This window comes from Hetaerina americana, unplaced genomic scaffold (genome assembly GCF_022747635.1).
Source record: "Hetaerina americana unplaced genomic scaffold, ioHetAmer1.1.p SCAF_1, whole genome shotgun sequence".
NCBI classification, from domain to species: domain Eukaryota; kingdom Metazoa; phylum Arthropoda; class Insecta; order Odonata; family Calopterygidae; genus Hetaerina; species Hetaerina americana.
The window spans coordinates 1,222,416-1,238,211 of record NW_027286069.1 but is presented as its reverse complement, the minus strand read 5'-3'; the positions used below and the strand labels follow the sequence as shown (position 1 = coordinate 1,238,211).

At 42.0% G+C, this 15,796-nt stretch overlaps 1 protein-coding gene across 1 annotated transcript in view; it reads left to right on the top strand.

Moving 5' to 3' along the window:
• Positions 1-15,796, top strand: part of Sema1a (semaphorin 1a) — a 303,018-nt gene that overhangs the window by 242,236 nt on the left and 44,986 nt on the right. The window lies entirely within an intron of this gene.

Genomic DNA, 15,796 nt, shown 5'->3' with positions numbered 1-15,796 from the left:
AACTATGTATGCCTTATTGGACTAACGTCTTGACGGGGCAGGAAGTATATTAAACCGAAGGGATGCATTCGCTTTGCTTGGATGAGCACGGGCACGTTCGTGTGATCTAGAGGGAGTCTCTATAATCTTATTTTCATCCCGCGCTCTCTCTCTCTCACGAAACATGGATGCTCACTTCATGATGCACTCTAACTTGGCATTCTGCAGTCTGTTAATATCACGCTTAACTGAGTGACGGCGCAAAGGGCTCTCGTCTTGCGATCAGTGTGGCTTGCTTGATCCGCCTCCCTTGTAGTATTCCGGATGGGCGTACCTCTCCGAAACCAATGCTGCAAAAGGGAGGATTACTTACTACTTCAGATTTATTCGTCGTCTGACATTTGCTGCGGTCCTGCGAACCAACTCGAGTTCGTTCTTCCCGGAGGCAGTTCTTTCTACCGCGAATTCATATTTTCACTTTCGCAGAAACGGAAATTCCTGAAACGGCTCTCGGCAATCGAAACCCACGCGCGGCGTCGATTCGAATCATCGCCGAGGGAGACGTAAAAATGATTCAATTCAGCGTGGCGCGCGCGCGCTGGTGACCGGCCGCGCCTCGGGAGTCAGTGGAAGCGGTTCAGAAATGACGAACGAGGTCGTAATCGCTTACGGTCAATCCTTTCTGAGGGTTAACGCTACGCCGAAAATACCCTGTTGAAAGTCTCATAGGTGACCTAATTTTTCTTTTATTACGCCAGCCATAAACGGTAAATGTATTCTTTTGGGAGTCATTTGGATGTTCCAAATCTCGGAGGAATAAGACAAACCTTTGTGAAATTTACAAAAAAAAGGGATCGAGATGGTGCGGGGGCTACCGTACTGGCTTCCCACCCAGAGGGCCCGGGTTCAAATCCCGGCGGTGTTGAGTATTTTTCAGAGGTATCTCGATCCCTACTTGAGGTGCTTTGTGGAGGGTACTTTGAGTGAGTACGCCGTCCGTCGGATGGGACGTTAAGCTGCGGACCCCTTGGCGCTTTTCGCAAAGAGTAGGCTAATGCCAACGCCGGGTTTCCCTCCACCCTTCATCCTTTCCTCTCCATCCCCTTTGGCGCAAATGACCTCAGCTGTCGGTAGCCTCCCCTGAATACTACTACTACTACCAAAAAAATATTTATCAATACGTTACTACCGGTTTCATCACATCGGTGACATCTTAACCTCCTCCTGAAGATGTCACGCATGAGAAGAAACCGGTAGTACCGTATTAATAAAAAAAATGTTTTTGGTGAATTTTAAAAAGTTTGTCTTCTTCCTCAAGGTGAATGTTCACAAGGTTAAGCCCGATACCATTGAAATTCCAAACCTCAATTAATTTTTACATTAAGTTCAGTTTGAAGTAGTCTTTTTTATAGTCGGTGGGATTCGTTATTGTATCATCGCAATCACACAGTTGAGCCGAAACAGTATTTCGATACTCTCTCTGCATGAATGAAAAAAACGCGACATGCTTGATTTTACGAAATATGACAGGGATTGACAGCTGTAAATATGCCAGGATTTCAAAACAATTATCCTAGCTTATTTTATATGCGTTAAGATTTTCATTAATTATTTCATGGTTACTTTAATTAAGTATGTGGAAACTCTGCCTTTCATGTCGTCTCTTCCTCTTTTCGACGGCTCTTGTAATTTACAACGAGGAAGGATGCTGACTGTATTAATCTCAGCATCCGCGTTCTTGAGAGAGCACTAATCTGTGAACTTCCAGGTCTCTTTGAAGTCGTAATTAAAGCTTGAAAACTCTGAATTGCAATTTACTTTTTCGGAAACATTTTTTCCTAGACGGCATTGAGAAAGAATTGGAAATAACAAGACTGCCCGGGGTATCCAATGAAGGAAGAAGATGATAGTTTTTTTCGTGAAATCGTAGGGCGTGGCAGTCTTTGGGTTGAGTTTTCGGCTGCGGACCGAAAGGTCTTAGGTTCAGATTGCATGTGGTCTCGGGCCCCACCTGTCCCAACCATGTGGTATCAGAAAAGAAACCGCAGCTTCTCTGGAAAACCGCATGCTGGAAGGGACTCGACATGTATGAATCCCTGTCGCCACAGGGCTTAAGGACGTACGTAACAGGTCAGCTCTATCCTCGACTGTCAAAACGACATTGGGGGTTGAAGGCTGGTTGTATGGTAAATTGAGATTTTTCAGTTGAGCCCTCCTTCTATATTTCCTTTCCTTTCGTGATTGCTTTCTATTTATCCGATTTTTGGGAAAACGCGTTTCCAAGTGTGATTTTATTAAATATTTAAATTAAATGGATTTATAAATAGAGTATTATAATGCCCATGAATCCTGTTTTTGCAATTTCTATTCATCATAAAGATACCGCATGCATTCTTGCTATCCATAATATTCACCTTTAATTACCCGAGACTTAACAAAACATGAATTCCGAGGTCCGTGTTTTGTTCTCCCGGTATGCAATTGTAGTAATTATTTATGTGTGCATTAAAACGGATTTGATGCTCTTAAGAGTTGACCTAGGCTTATCGTTTTAAGCATTAGCCTGCTGAATACGTACGAAGGTATGAAAGCCTCGATCGAAATACTTTTTGTCGTATCATGCCTATCATGAGTATCAATTCAGAAATACCCCAAATACTTTGAAATCGAAGCACGATTTTCAATTTTGAAAAGGCTCTCCGTAGTAATTCATCTTTAGTCCCCTTTCCCATATTAAAGCGATATAGTCGACACTAGATATTTTTGTTGACTTTTCTCTCAATATATATTTCTGAGGTGGTTAAATAATTAATGCAAAACCCCTATTATTTTGACTTCCTTTGCTAAACTTATCAAAGTCTTAAGTTTAACATAATATATTTTTTACAATCTCTTTCTCATTTCCTTTCGAAAGCTCTTGCCAGGCTTTGACGTTGCCTTTGCCAGGATCCTTTCCGCCGTAAGGAGCCCATTTCCCGTCTTTTTTGCGGATTTTTTTACGCTTCCCCCTTAATTGCCTGCTTGGACTTTTATGTCTATTCTGCTCCTATGTCTGCATTTCAAGTGACTACATCTTAAAGAAATCCGGTAGTGTATAGATGAATCACTTTTAAAATTGCTTTTGCCTCTAAGCGCTCTAGGCATTTGTCGGTAAATAGAAGGTCATTTGAACTCTATTACCCACAGTAACGTCTTTTTTTATTTATTCAAATATACCGCTGAATCTGAATTCCACTGATTCTAAATATCTATTCTCTTCTTTCAGGATTGGATAAAATAGGTTTGTGTACGAGCAATCGTAAATGTACAGGGTGCGTTCTTAAAGTAATGCAATTGAATTTTTCGCGCCGCTCCTATTGGTCGGAGTGAAATAGAACCACTTGGGGTAGGTGGGGGGGGGAGATGCTAAGCTTTGCCGTGAAACCGGTATCAGTGCTCTCCAAGTTCTGGAAGCGGCGGTGCGTCTGCTATTGTGAATCTCTGTGCGCCGACCGTGTCACGAAATCCCAACCCAGCGGAAATTTCAAGTGAACTTGGGCAACGTATTGAAATGAACCTGATTATTTGGAGAACGTCATCACTGGTGATAAAACCTGGGTATTTGAAGACGACCCAGAAATAAAACGCCAAAGCTCTGAGTGGCACACCGACCAGTCCCCCAAGCTCAAAATGGCTAAAATGAGCAAATCAAAAGTGAAAACAATGCTCATTGTCTTTTTCGACCTTAAAGGAGTTGTCCATAAGCAGTTTGTTCCTCGAACGCAGACAGTTATCGCTGCCTACTCCGTGGATGCGCTGGAAAGACTCTGAAAAAGGGTCATCAGGACGAGAAAAGACATCTCCGCTACCTGGAAACTCCATCACGACAACGCGCTACGAGTCCGAGAGTTTCTGGCCAAACACCAGGTGCCAACGCTGCCCCCCCCCCCATTTTTAGTCCTGACGTCGCCCCAGCAATCTTCTTTTTGTTCCCTCGGATTAAGGTAGCCCTGAAAGGAACCCGTTCTTCCTCCATAAAAGAGATCCAATAAGAGAGCCGTGACGAATACCTTGCGAGAGGTCCCCGAAGATGCCTCCCAGGGCGCGTACCGGTCATGGCAGAGTTGCTGGAAAAAATGTGCAGAGGCCCAAGGACAGTACTTTGAAGAATTTTAAGTGTTACTGCAAATTTATTCCATAAATTACTTAAAAAAATAAAAATTATTACTTTTGGAACGCACCCTACTCTTGGAAGTACCCAAGCACAGCGAAAACGTAGTTGAGTTGAATATTTAAAAGTCTTATGATAAGTTGATTTTCGTCATACGAAAATCCAAAGGCTCCAGATGCTACCGATGTATTGCTGTTTGATTAAAATTGTACGTGCGTACATGAATTGTACAAAACGTATCGGAAAAAGTTTCTGGAAAATAGATATATTTCAGATATTGCTACAATGCCTCAAAATTCTTCGAAGTACATCCTTTGAGGGTCTTCCACGACTGGAAGTCTCCCTGGTAGGCGGATTCCGGAAGGTCCTTAAGGGTACGCGTGCAAGTTTCTTTGACGGTTCTTAGGGTCCCATAATGGTGTCCTTTGAGTTAGGATTTCGCTTTTGGAAATAGGAAATAGGCTGCTGGTGACAAGTCGGGACTCTAAGGGGGTTGGGGAATCGTCGCGATGTCGTTTCAGAAGATCTTCGCAGGCAGACGCCCGACTCTGCTCTTGGTCTTCCGTCATGATCTTCGGGACGAGTTTATGTTGTCAATTCCAGTACGATCTGCGATCATGCGCACACTCAAATGACGGCCTGAATTCAGCACTTCACGCTCACGTCAGGGAAATATATGTTACCGATACTTTTTACACAAATCTTGTACATATTGTGTATTTTAGAAGAAAATGGGCATGTTAGTGTGGATAGTAGAAGAGAAGAATTTCATAAGTGAAAGAAGCATTCTCAAGAAAGAGAATTGACGACTGGTGCACTAAGTAAAGATGTGAAAAAAGGACTTGTGTAATCTTGAATATGGAGCCGAAAATGCAAGTGTGGTGTTCAAATGCAGGGTGATGGGCGTACTAGACTGGACGATTTTGAGGTGTGGGCGTGGCGGGGAATTTGAGAAAATAAGTTTGACGGAGAGAAAGACAAACGCTTTAAATGAAGTGTTTTTATTGTGGTAGGCGAAGAGAGTAGGTTGCTGGGGCGAATGCAGAAAAGGTGGTTGGAGGAAATATTTGAAGATGGTGGGATGTTGGATGACAAATGTTGGGCAAGCTGGGAATAGGAAGGTAGATACCAAAAGTGAGACTTTTTAGGCAGCAAAAAGCAGGTGGGAGTATGAAATGAAAGAGGGAAATGCAATAGGGAAAACAAACAAGTTCCCTTGATGCGCAGAAGATTACAGTCGTCATCGTAGGGGCAATCCAACAAACATCATTAATGGGTAGAATACCTCGAATAACTGAAGTTACGGCTTGCAAGTTGGGATCATGACGAAGAAACATTTGATCGAGTAATATGTTTCAATTCAGTCCAATTATCGCGCTACAAATGCTAACACATTTTCTAGAAGCGAACGGTTAACTTCACTCAATTTCCCTTCAGCGCTCATCTCACTCTCCCAAAAAAAAAATGAGCGTGTAGAAATTTCAATATTCTTTTGTGGATTTTTCTTTTTTTATCATGGGGCAATGTGTTTGTTTTTTTTTCTTTTTATACCCTCTCCTTTGGAATAACCCCATTTTCATGTAGCCCATCTCGCAGCGTGAGGCATGCACCAGAACTCCAGGTGGTTGCCGGCGGCGGCACCCGGCTGGAAACATGTCCAAGGGAATACGCGCAGAGGCTCTCTCTCTCTCTCTCTCTCTCTCTCTCTCTCTCTCTCTCTCTCTCTCTCTCTCTCTCTCTCTCTCTCTCTCTCTCTCCTTCCCTCCCACCCCCGTGGGCCCCTCGCCACCTGACAACTGCACTCGATTCACGCTCATGGCCCTCTGTCACGGGAGATATCGGCTCCCTCTCGGCCTCCCTCTTCCTCCCCCCCCCCACACATACACACCCCGGGGCCTTTCCCACTGCCGCCGCCGAGCCCCTCCCTAATTCAAAGCACACCCTCTTGGAGAGTGCGGCTGCATGCGTACGTCCGTGCATAGGCGCATCACAGAGGGAAAGATCGGCCCGGCGTAGCGGAGCGAATGGTTAATTTCATTTGCTCAGTCCGTCTGGAAACCAAAGCTCTTTCACATGGATCGTTTCCGTGCTTTAGCGTCGTGCACTCTGACGATTGGCGTGTGTTCAGTCAGGCGTTTGCTATATTTCCCCAGTTTTTAAGTCCGACGATAAGGTCCTTCTGTGAAATGACGACGATCCTCGCGCAGTCGGTGAGGGAGCCACTGTCGGCGCTGCTCTGACGCCGAATCATGTTGTTTTTTCCAAGTTCCAGCGCCGTATCCTTTATAAATATCCCCTTCGGTTGTTCACATTCAATTCCTCTCTTTAGGAATATGGTTTTCTTTTCTTAACCACGGTCGTTGATGCTCATTTTGAAGTAGAAAAATGATATGCTTGTCGACATCGATGTAATGAGTTATTTGAAATTATCGTGATTCTTTTGTTTTTATATGACCTTATCCCTTTGATAGAACGTAATTTGGTTTGTAAAGAAAATATGTAGTTCTTCCACTTATAATTTATTTTTTACGACCTTGGTTTCGACTTACAAAGTCGTCATCAGGCTGACTTATTAATTCGAAACCTAGGTCGTGAATAATAAAATGTGTGGAAGAACAAAATATTTTCTTTTCCGATATGAATCGCTTCCACAAAGTGACGCCTCAAACCATTCTATTCTAGAACGTAACCAGTCTTGTTGGTAATAATAATTTCAAATTATGTGTGCAATAATGCAAACACACTAGCTCCTTCTGGCAATTCTAAATTTCGAAATCATCCCTTAAGTGCTGTTTATGTCTTCTTTTTTTTTAATGACGCGGTAGGGGGTCTTCGAAGTACGCAGTAGTATGAAAATTGTGTTGGAAAGCGTGCTTGATTTTGGTGGATTGAGCAAGTCAAGCGTCTTCACGCATCACCAAGCTTCATATTTGCTTTGCAAATTACTTTTTCGTGGTACTCATTAAACGATGATCAAAGTCAGTGAATGACTTCATATCTCCCTCAGGCTCCAAGTCAATTTATTGTATTTCCCCTTTGTCTCAATTATCATTGTCAGCAATTAATTTTAACGCAAGATTTCACGCGTTCAGTGATTTTTTTATTGAATTGCGATTCACCACCGACCTATTATTAGACCGGATAATTTACGAAATGAGACCAATAACAGTGTGATACATAATGAAAGAAGACACGTATAGTATTTTTATTACGACCTAGGTTTCGTTTCAGCGTAACATATTCTGGTTTCTCCGTCGCTATTGCTGTAGCGAAACCTAGGTCGTAATAAAAATATTCTTATTTGGAAAAGCAAAGTGTCTTCTTTCAAAACGATTGATTTCCACCATGTTACGCCTGAGACTGTTTTATTTTTATAAGTGCGATGCATACTCCTCATTGGCCACATTTCACGTATTAATAAAATTTGGGGAAACCGTATTTCGCATGGCGAAATGATTTTCGCTGTTTGGCTAATGCAGTGGATAGAATTTCCTGAATAACTGTTAATACCAAGTACCACCTAAACTGAGGTGAAACACGTTTTCCATAGACTACGGGATTTTCCGAAAAATCTTAGACGACTGAGTTAATGCTTTAAATGGAAATGTGTTAACTAATAAAATTTAATTTTTATATGCATGTGCCGAATTTAAGAAGCAAAATTTTCACCTTCTCACACAAGATGAAGAACATCGAAGCGTATGTATGCAATGCCTGAGTGTGATTCTGTGGAATTTGATGTCGTAAAAATATTACGTTTGTGTGTGTATATATATATTTATTTATTTGTATAATTATGTAATCTAACTGTTTTATTTGTATAATTATGTAATCTAACTGTTAAGTTAGGTTTTTGGATGGACACAGCTACCAAATGAGAATTTTGTCCCTCTTAACAAAACATAACCCAACATCGTATTCTACAACAAGACCCTCTTCATCTCTGTGTACTTCCTTCCTCCCTTCATCCCGTCCAACATCCCTATCCTGTTCCTTCCCTTTCCTCGTTTCCCTAACATTCTCCCCTCTATCACAGTCTTCAACATCCCACTGCCGTTTAATACGCCCTACCTCCATAGGATTTCTCCCAACAAACCCCTCTCTTCGCCCACCATACCAAGTACTTCCTCATTTGTTTTCTTCTCTGTCCATTTCACCTTCTCCATTCTTCTCCTCACCCACATTTCAAAAGCCTCTAATCTAAGTCCATCCTCCTGCTTCAATGACCACGTTTCCGCGCCGTACATAGCTACGCTCCATATCAAAGTTTTTACCAGTCTTTTCTTAACATCCTTACTCAAAGTCCCTGCCATAAACTCCCTCCTCCTTGTGAAAGCCTCTTTGCCTAGGGCAATTTTCTCCTTACATCCCGACTACTTTGACCCTGTTGGTCCAAACACTTCCGAGATACGTTAACTGTTCTACCTACTCTAGTTTTTATGTTTAGCTCAGCCTTTTTCTTTCTAGAAAATCTCATAACATTTTTTTATTAATATTGATTCTCATCCCATACCTTTCGCACTGAATTTCCAATTCACTCAGCAATGCTTGCAACCCCTTGGCTGATTGACAAACTAAAGCTTGGTCATCAGCAAACCCAACTGATTTTACGAATTCCCCGCCCACTTTCATTCCTACATCCAGTTTTTCCCATGCCTCTTTTAATCATTTCCTCTGCATTGAGGTTGAACAGCAAAGGTGATAATGGGCAACCCTGTCTTACACCTCTTCCTAACACTGCCCATCCGGACTCCCCGTTTCCCACCCGCACCTGAGCAGTCTGAGGCATGTACAGGTTGCGGATTAGCCTCCTGTCCCTCCAATCTATTCCTATTTTCTTCAATATACTCATTAGTTTTTCCCAATTCACTCTATCAAACGCTTTTTCGAAATCTACGAAACAGGCAAATACGTCCTAATAGTATTCTATTTTCCACTCTATTAGTGATCTTATTACTGCAATGGCATCACGCGTACCTCTCCCCTTCCTAAACCCGAACTGGTCATCCCCTAAGTAATCATTCTCTCTATCCTTTTACTTATGATCCTGAGAACAACTTTAGCTGCGTGAAATATCAAACTTATTGTCCTGTAGTCCTCACATGATGTAGCCTTTACCTTTTTCGTAATAGGAACCAAAACTGATCTCACAAAGTCTTCTGGCCAGATTCCTTCCTCATAAATACTACGGATCAGCCCATATAGCCTCTTCCTCCCACATTTTCCTAAGCATTTTAAAAGTTCCACGGGAATGTTATCCACCCCCACGGCCTTATTTAGTTTCATCTCCCTTAATGCCCTTTCTATCTCATTGTCTAGTATGCCTGGACCTAAGCTACCTTCCTCTACGTCATGTTCCTTTTCAATGTCTAACTTTGTTGGTCTAAGCTCTTTACTATACAGTTCTTCTATATAGTCCTTCCATCTCTCTTGGATCTTTCCTGCGTCAACTATTACCTTACCCGCCTTATCTCTAACTGTTAGCATAGCTCTTCCTTTCTTACTTCCCGATAACGATTTAACTTTGCTGTACAGAGCACCGATTTCACCCTTCCTCTGCAAACTTTCCATATCCTCACACTGCGTCTTCCACCATGCTTCTTTTGCTTTATTTGTTGCCCGCCTCAATTTATTGTTTAAATCTTTGTGCTTCATTTTGCCTAACTCTGTATTTACATTCTTCCATTTTCTCCTCTTATCCATCTTTGTAATCATCTCATCCGTTATCCAAGGTTTCCTCGGTTCCAATATTGTCTTTTGCGGCTTTCGATAACCCTTTCTTGATCCTTTCCCATTTTTCTTCGATAGTACTTAGCTCTTTACCTTCCTCCATGATTTCCTCTACCGCCAGTTTTTACTCCTTCCTTTTCAAACCATTTAGTGCCCCCACGTTCAATTTTCTAGCCCGCCGCCCCTGCATTTTCTTTTTGAAACGGACTCTACATTTCATAACAACTAAATTGTGGTCAGAGTCCACGTCCACTCCCGGGAAGCTGTGCGAATTCATCACACTGTTCCTAAACCTGTGTCTAACCAGAATATAATCTAGCTGATACCTTTCTGAGTCACCTGGCATTTTCCATGTATACTCTCACCTTGTGTGGTGTCTAAACCAAGTGCTGATAATGACTAACCCCTTTCTCCTGCAGAACTCAACTGCTTCCTTCGCACCGTCATTCCTCGTGCCTAAACCGTAGTCCCCCACCTCATCACCATCTCTTCCTTCGCCTACCGTCGCATTCGTATCCCCCATCACTATCAAATGTTTCCCTGCGAGAACACACGCGATTATGTCCTCTAACTGATCGTATATCCTATCGACCTCTTCTTCCCTATGGTTGCTCGGTGGCATGTTTACCTGAATAATAACCAAGTTCGTCGGTTCTGCGTTTATCTCTACTGGTAATAATCTATCCGTTACTTGCTCTATGTTGACTACGCTTCTTCCTACCTCTTTATTTAATACTATGGCAACCCCTCGTTGGCTCTCGTCCCCCCCACTGTAAATTATTCTATAAATATCACTCCAGTAATCCTCGCTATCCTTCCATCTCACCTCGCATAGACCTAAAATATCTATATTTCCCCTTTCCATCTGTCGCTTAACATTCTCCAATTTCCCTGTCCTCATCATTGTCCTAACATTCCACATTCCTATTCCAACTAATTTGGTCTTCTTCTTCTGCGTCTTCCGTCCTGCTGCTGCCGGTTTTCCCTTGCAAGCGTTTCGTAGGATGACGACCGCGGAAGCCTTGCCTCCCCCGCTGCCGGGCACGACACACGGCCGTTTGGGCCGAGCCCCGTAGTTGCCAGGACTCAAAATATCTGTATAGTCCATCATATTTTTCTTGGGAATGATAATTGAGGTGGTTTCCCGTTGCCTTCCTCAATAGTGTTTTTAACGTGACACCATCACTTACTGGCCGCCCCACTGGGGTCAGACGCCATTGCAGCCGCCTCACTGAGGGACAGACGCTGCGTGGACTACCTTTCGTCTGGCTCCTAACCTTCGACCTATCTGGCATGGGTGACCCTACCAGGAGCAATAATTATTACTCCCGCCAGCACAGCTCTAGGGGTCATCGGAACGCACAAGCCCTTCCACCAAGTCAAGGGTGTAGTCCGGGGAGGGATATAAAAATGTGTATGTATATATATATATATATATATATATATATATATATATATATATATATATATATATATATATATATATATAATATATATATATAATATATATATATACATATATGTGTGTGTATATATAATTATATATATGTGTGTGTGTGTGTTTAAATATTTGTTTTTGTGTATATAAAAATATATATATATATATAGATATATATATATATATATATATATATATATATATATATATATATATATATATATATATGTGTGTGTGTGTGTGTGTGTGTGTGTGTATATGTATATATATATATTTATTTATTTATTATGTACCTGAAATTGTGGTTAACATTTTAGTAGTCTTTATATTATGTCCAGCTGTAGTATATGACTGTTAGCAGCTCTAGTAATTCATCATGTATGAAATAGAAAACATAGTTCATGTCTGTAATGGTGAAATATGATTTGGAACACCATTTTGCGATGTTATCAAAGTGTATTTCATCCTAAACGGCCTTAAAGCTTTGGAATATAAATGTTTAATTTTCATTGTAACATTTTGTACATTTGCAAATCGACAGTGTACTTAGCATAGTGTACATTTCTTCACGGAATGTTTACCTTTTAATTTGCAATGGTCTAGTCTATTTTTTTTTATTTACCGCAATTTATGTTTTTGTTCCATATCTCACATTATTGGAGAAATGGAAAAATTAGACGACCTTGGTACTTAGTTGGGTCATTCATTTTTACATTTCGTTTTCCGCTAAATATCCTTAGTCATCTCCCCGCAGATTTTCTAATTACTTCTTTCTAGCTCATGAGGGGAATTCTTGGTTTGTAAAACGGGAGTCTCATGTTTTTTTATGTAAAATGCTTCGCGCTATACTTATTTTTAGGGATTTCCCCTATAATTTTATTCTTCTAAAATATCCATTTCTTTTTGGGACAGAATAGAATCCCACACAAGAAGAATGTGTTTCATATCAAGAAACTTTCTTCCGTCGTATACAAATGTTAAGTTTTTTCGTTGCTCTCGGCGCAAAGATCCAGGAAGGGGGGCGTGTCATTTTTTCAGGATCTTTCTGCGTATTTCGCATCTTTTAATTTCTTCATTTATGCGTTAACCGTTCGCAGGCTTTCTTGAGAAATAAATTGGGAACCGTCGTAATGAAATAAGATGAAAATTATCTTTTTGGGTGCAAATGTTTGTATTGTCTAGAAAAAAATTCAAAACGCGAACCTTTCTCCGTCCCGAATGATCCAGGAACCAGTATCTGTGCCTTTAGCAGGAGCGTCCTCGATATATATATCGCCTCGCCTCACGTATATCTTCCTCTTTTTTTCTCTTTTTTTTTCGAGCGTCCCCGCGCGCATTTTCTCTTCTCGGAAACCTTAAATTTACTGAAGTGGGTTTTATTCCACCGTTGCAAAATTTCTGCGAAGCAATAAATCATTCACCCATTTCCTTATCCCTCCCCCCCCTTGCCTCCGCTCCCTCCTCGCCCCCTTTCCCCTCTCCCGTGCTCGAATCTTTGCTCCTCCCTCTCTGCCCTTGCTTCTTTCCGTCTCTCTGCCTTATACGTACCCTTCGCGTTCCTCCGTTCCGGTTCTCCCTTCGACCAATTTCCCTTTCCTCCCCGTCTCCTCGCCATTCATGACCCTCCCACTCTCCCCTCCCCTTAGCCTCCCGTCCCCCCACAACCCCTCAATTGCCGCCGCCCCCCCCCCGCCCCACCTACCCTCCCCCTCCCCTCCTTTTCTTTTCCGCCGCTGCCACATTGATCGCCTCCCTCCCTCTTCATCTCTCTCTCTCCCTCCCACTCTCCTCCTCTCCATCCCTCTTCCCCTCCATCCCCCTGCCCCTGCTCTCTTAAATCGGCTTCCTCGGGACTCCTCTCATTTCGCTCCCTCCCCACTTACCCTTTTCCACCCCCCCTCTCTCTCTCTTTCACTTACCTACATCCCCTTCACCTCCCTCCCTCTCTCCCTCTCTCACGCCCCATTCGTGCACCACCTCCCTGGGAGCTGCATAGCATATTACATAAATACATCGAGGGTCGTGTGTGCACGGTCGGCAGGTCCACAATTCCGGCCCTGAGGAGGGGTCAGTTGGGGTGACAGGGAGAGTGCGTTACACGCGTAAGTCGGGAGGCATTTTGGGCCATCCAGAGCCATCGAAGTGATTCGCACAGGTCGATGTCCACGGGTTTAGTGTCTTGCTTTCGAAGAACCGCTCGCTCATCCTTCGAAATATAGAACTCCCGTATCGTATTGATATATTTTGGAATTAAATTAAATGCGGGCAGCATTCACGGGTTTCACATGAATGAATACATTCCAGGTAATACTGTTTCACTATGCTCCTCTTTGTTGTCGAAGCCCTACACAAGTCGTGACTGTATCTCCGCAATACAAGTAGATGTCACGAGATAGGCATGCGTGATTCGAATGCCGAAAATCATTTCTTTTCTTCGATTAAAACAAACCAAAAATGGCATCCCGCAAGTTCGTTTAATATGTGAGGGTAAAGCTCGCGTGCTATTGCTAAGCCCAACGGCGTGTGAAATTCAAACATTAGCGCGGTAGCGTCTCCGGGAATGAAACCCTGGCCCTCCTGTCGGTAGTCTAGCGCTCTACACACTGCACCACCACGCTAGAGGATTTCAAATAGAATTTTCGAAAATCAGAGGAAAATCTATTTTTCAATAAACATATCGGTAACCTTGCTCAGATAAGTGAATTTCTCCGTAACTCAGTTATGTAATCGAAGGTTTTTCATCTTAAATTCATGTTGAGATTCTACCATTTCATGTTTCCCCGCTTGAGGATATAAAATGTTTCTCAAGGGACCTAGAAGAATTATCCATTGGAATAATTATCTCTTTTTTGTGTTACATGTAAATATAATGTCCTTTTTAGGTGTCAAAAAGCGGTGTTAAACATGAAACGAAATACGTGGTGCCGACCAAAAGCTATCGTAATCAAAATATTCTGTATTTTTTGGGATCGATGTTCCTCTAACTAGGTTTAAAATATCTCTCTAGGCTTAATATATTTGTTTCAACTTATAAATTAATTTCATTATAAAGAAAAATTGATCACCTAATCTGTCTATTTTATAGTGCTGGGAGAAGATCCACCAAAAATTCGTAATTCCTTCGACGATTCCGGCCTTCGGATTTTCAAAATATTTCGGAGGTCGACATCAAATTGCTTGAGATAGATTGCCAAAGTTTATTAAAATCAGGTTCTTTATTATTTAAACATAAGCAAAGTATTTATCATTAAAATATTTGAATTTTTTCAATATTTTCATTAGCTAATGCTATTGTGTGTTAAAATATATTAAGTTAAAGTGTGCAGTTGCTTTTATATTTAATAGATTACGGTAAACCGAGTCTCTTTTCTCTTTTATTATATACTACCTTGATCAAAAATTTCCCGGAATTTATTCAGAAAATTAAAAATACAAGTTTATTCATCTAAATCTATATTGTCCCCTTCAAAGTAATCCCCATCGACTGCAACACACTTATGCCAGCGCTTGATCCAATCCTCGAAACATTTTTTATATTCGGTTTTCGGTATGTCCATCAGTGCTTCCTGCGATTTTTCCATTACTTCCTCTCGGCTGCTAAAACGCGTTCCCCGTAATGGTTTTTTAACTCGATTGAACAGAAAGAAGTCACAGGGAGCCAAATCAGGTGAATTCGGTGGCTGTTGGATGGTATTTGTTGCATTTTTCGTCAAAAAATTACGAATAATGATAGCACTGTGCGACGGTGCGTTATCATGGTGCAAAATCCACGAGTTTTCTGCCCACATTTCTGGTCTCTTTCGGCGAATTGCTTCACGGAAACGTCTCATAACGCCCAAATAATACTCTTTGTTTACTGTCTGGCCTTGTGGCAAAAATTCATGATGCACTACACCGTTGTAATCCATGAAAACCGTCAGCATTGCCTTCTTTTTTGACTGAAAACGACGTGGTTTTTTTGGTCTCGGCTCATTTGGTGAACGCCATTCACTTGCCTGATGTCTGGATTGCGTGTCGTACTCATAAACCCACGTCTCGTCTCCAGTAATGATCCTTTTGATGAATGTGGGATCGGATTCAGCCTCGCAAATCATGTCTTTTGCGACGTCAACACGGTCTCTTTTTTGCATGAAATTGAGGTCTTTTGGCACCAACTTTGCTGCTGCACGACGGAAACCCAAATCATTAACCACAATGTCTTGGGCGGATCCATAGGCAATGTTCAAGTCCTCCGCTATTTCTCTGATGGTTAATTTGCGGTTATTGACCAACATTTCTTTTACTTTATCAATTTTTTCACCGACTTTCGATGTCGATGGTCTGCCACTGCGTTCATCATCTTCGATTGACTCACGACCACTTCTGAACCGCTCGTGCCACTGGTAAACGACCGTTTTTTTTAGAGAATCGTTGCCGAAACACTTTTCCAACATTTCCAACGTCCGTGCGCCCCTATTCTTGGCGACATATAAGACCCACGGATCTCAGGGTAAATTACA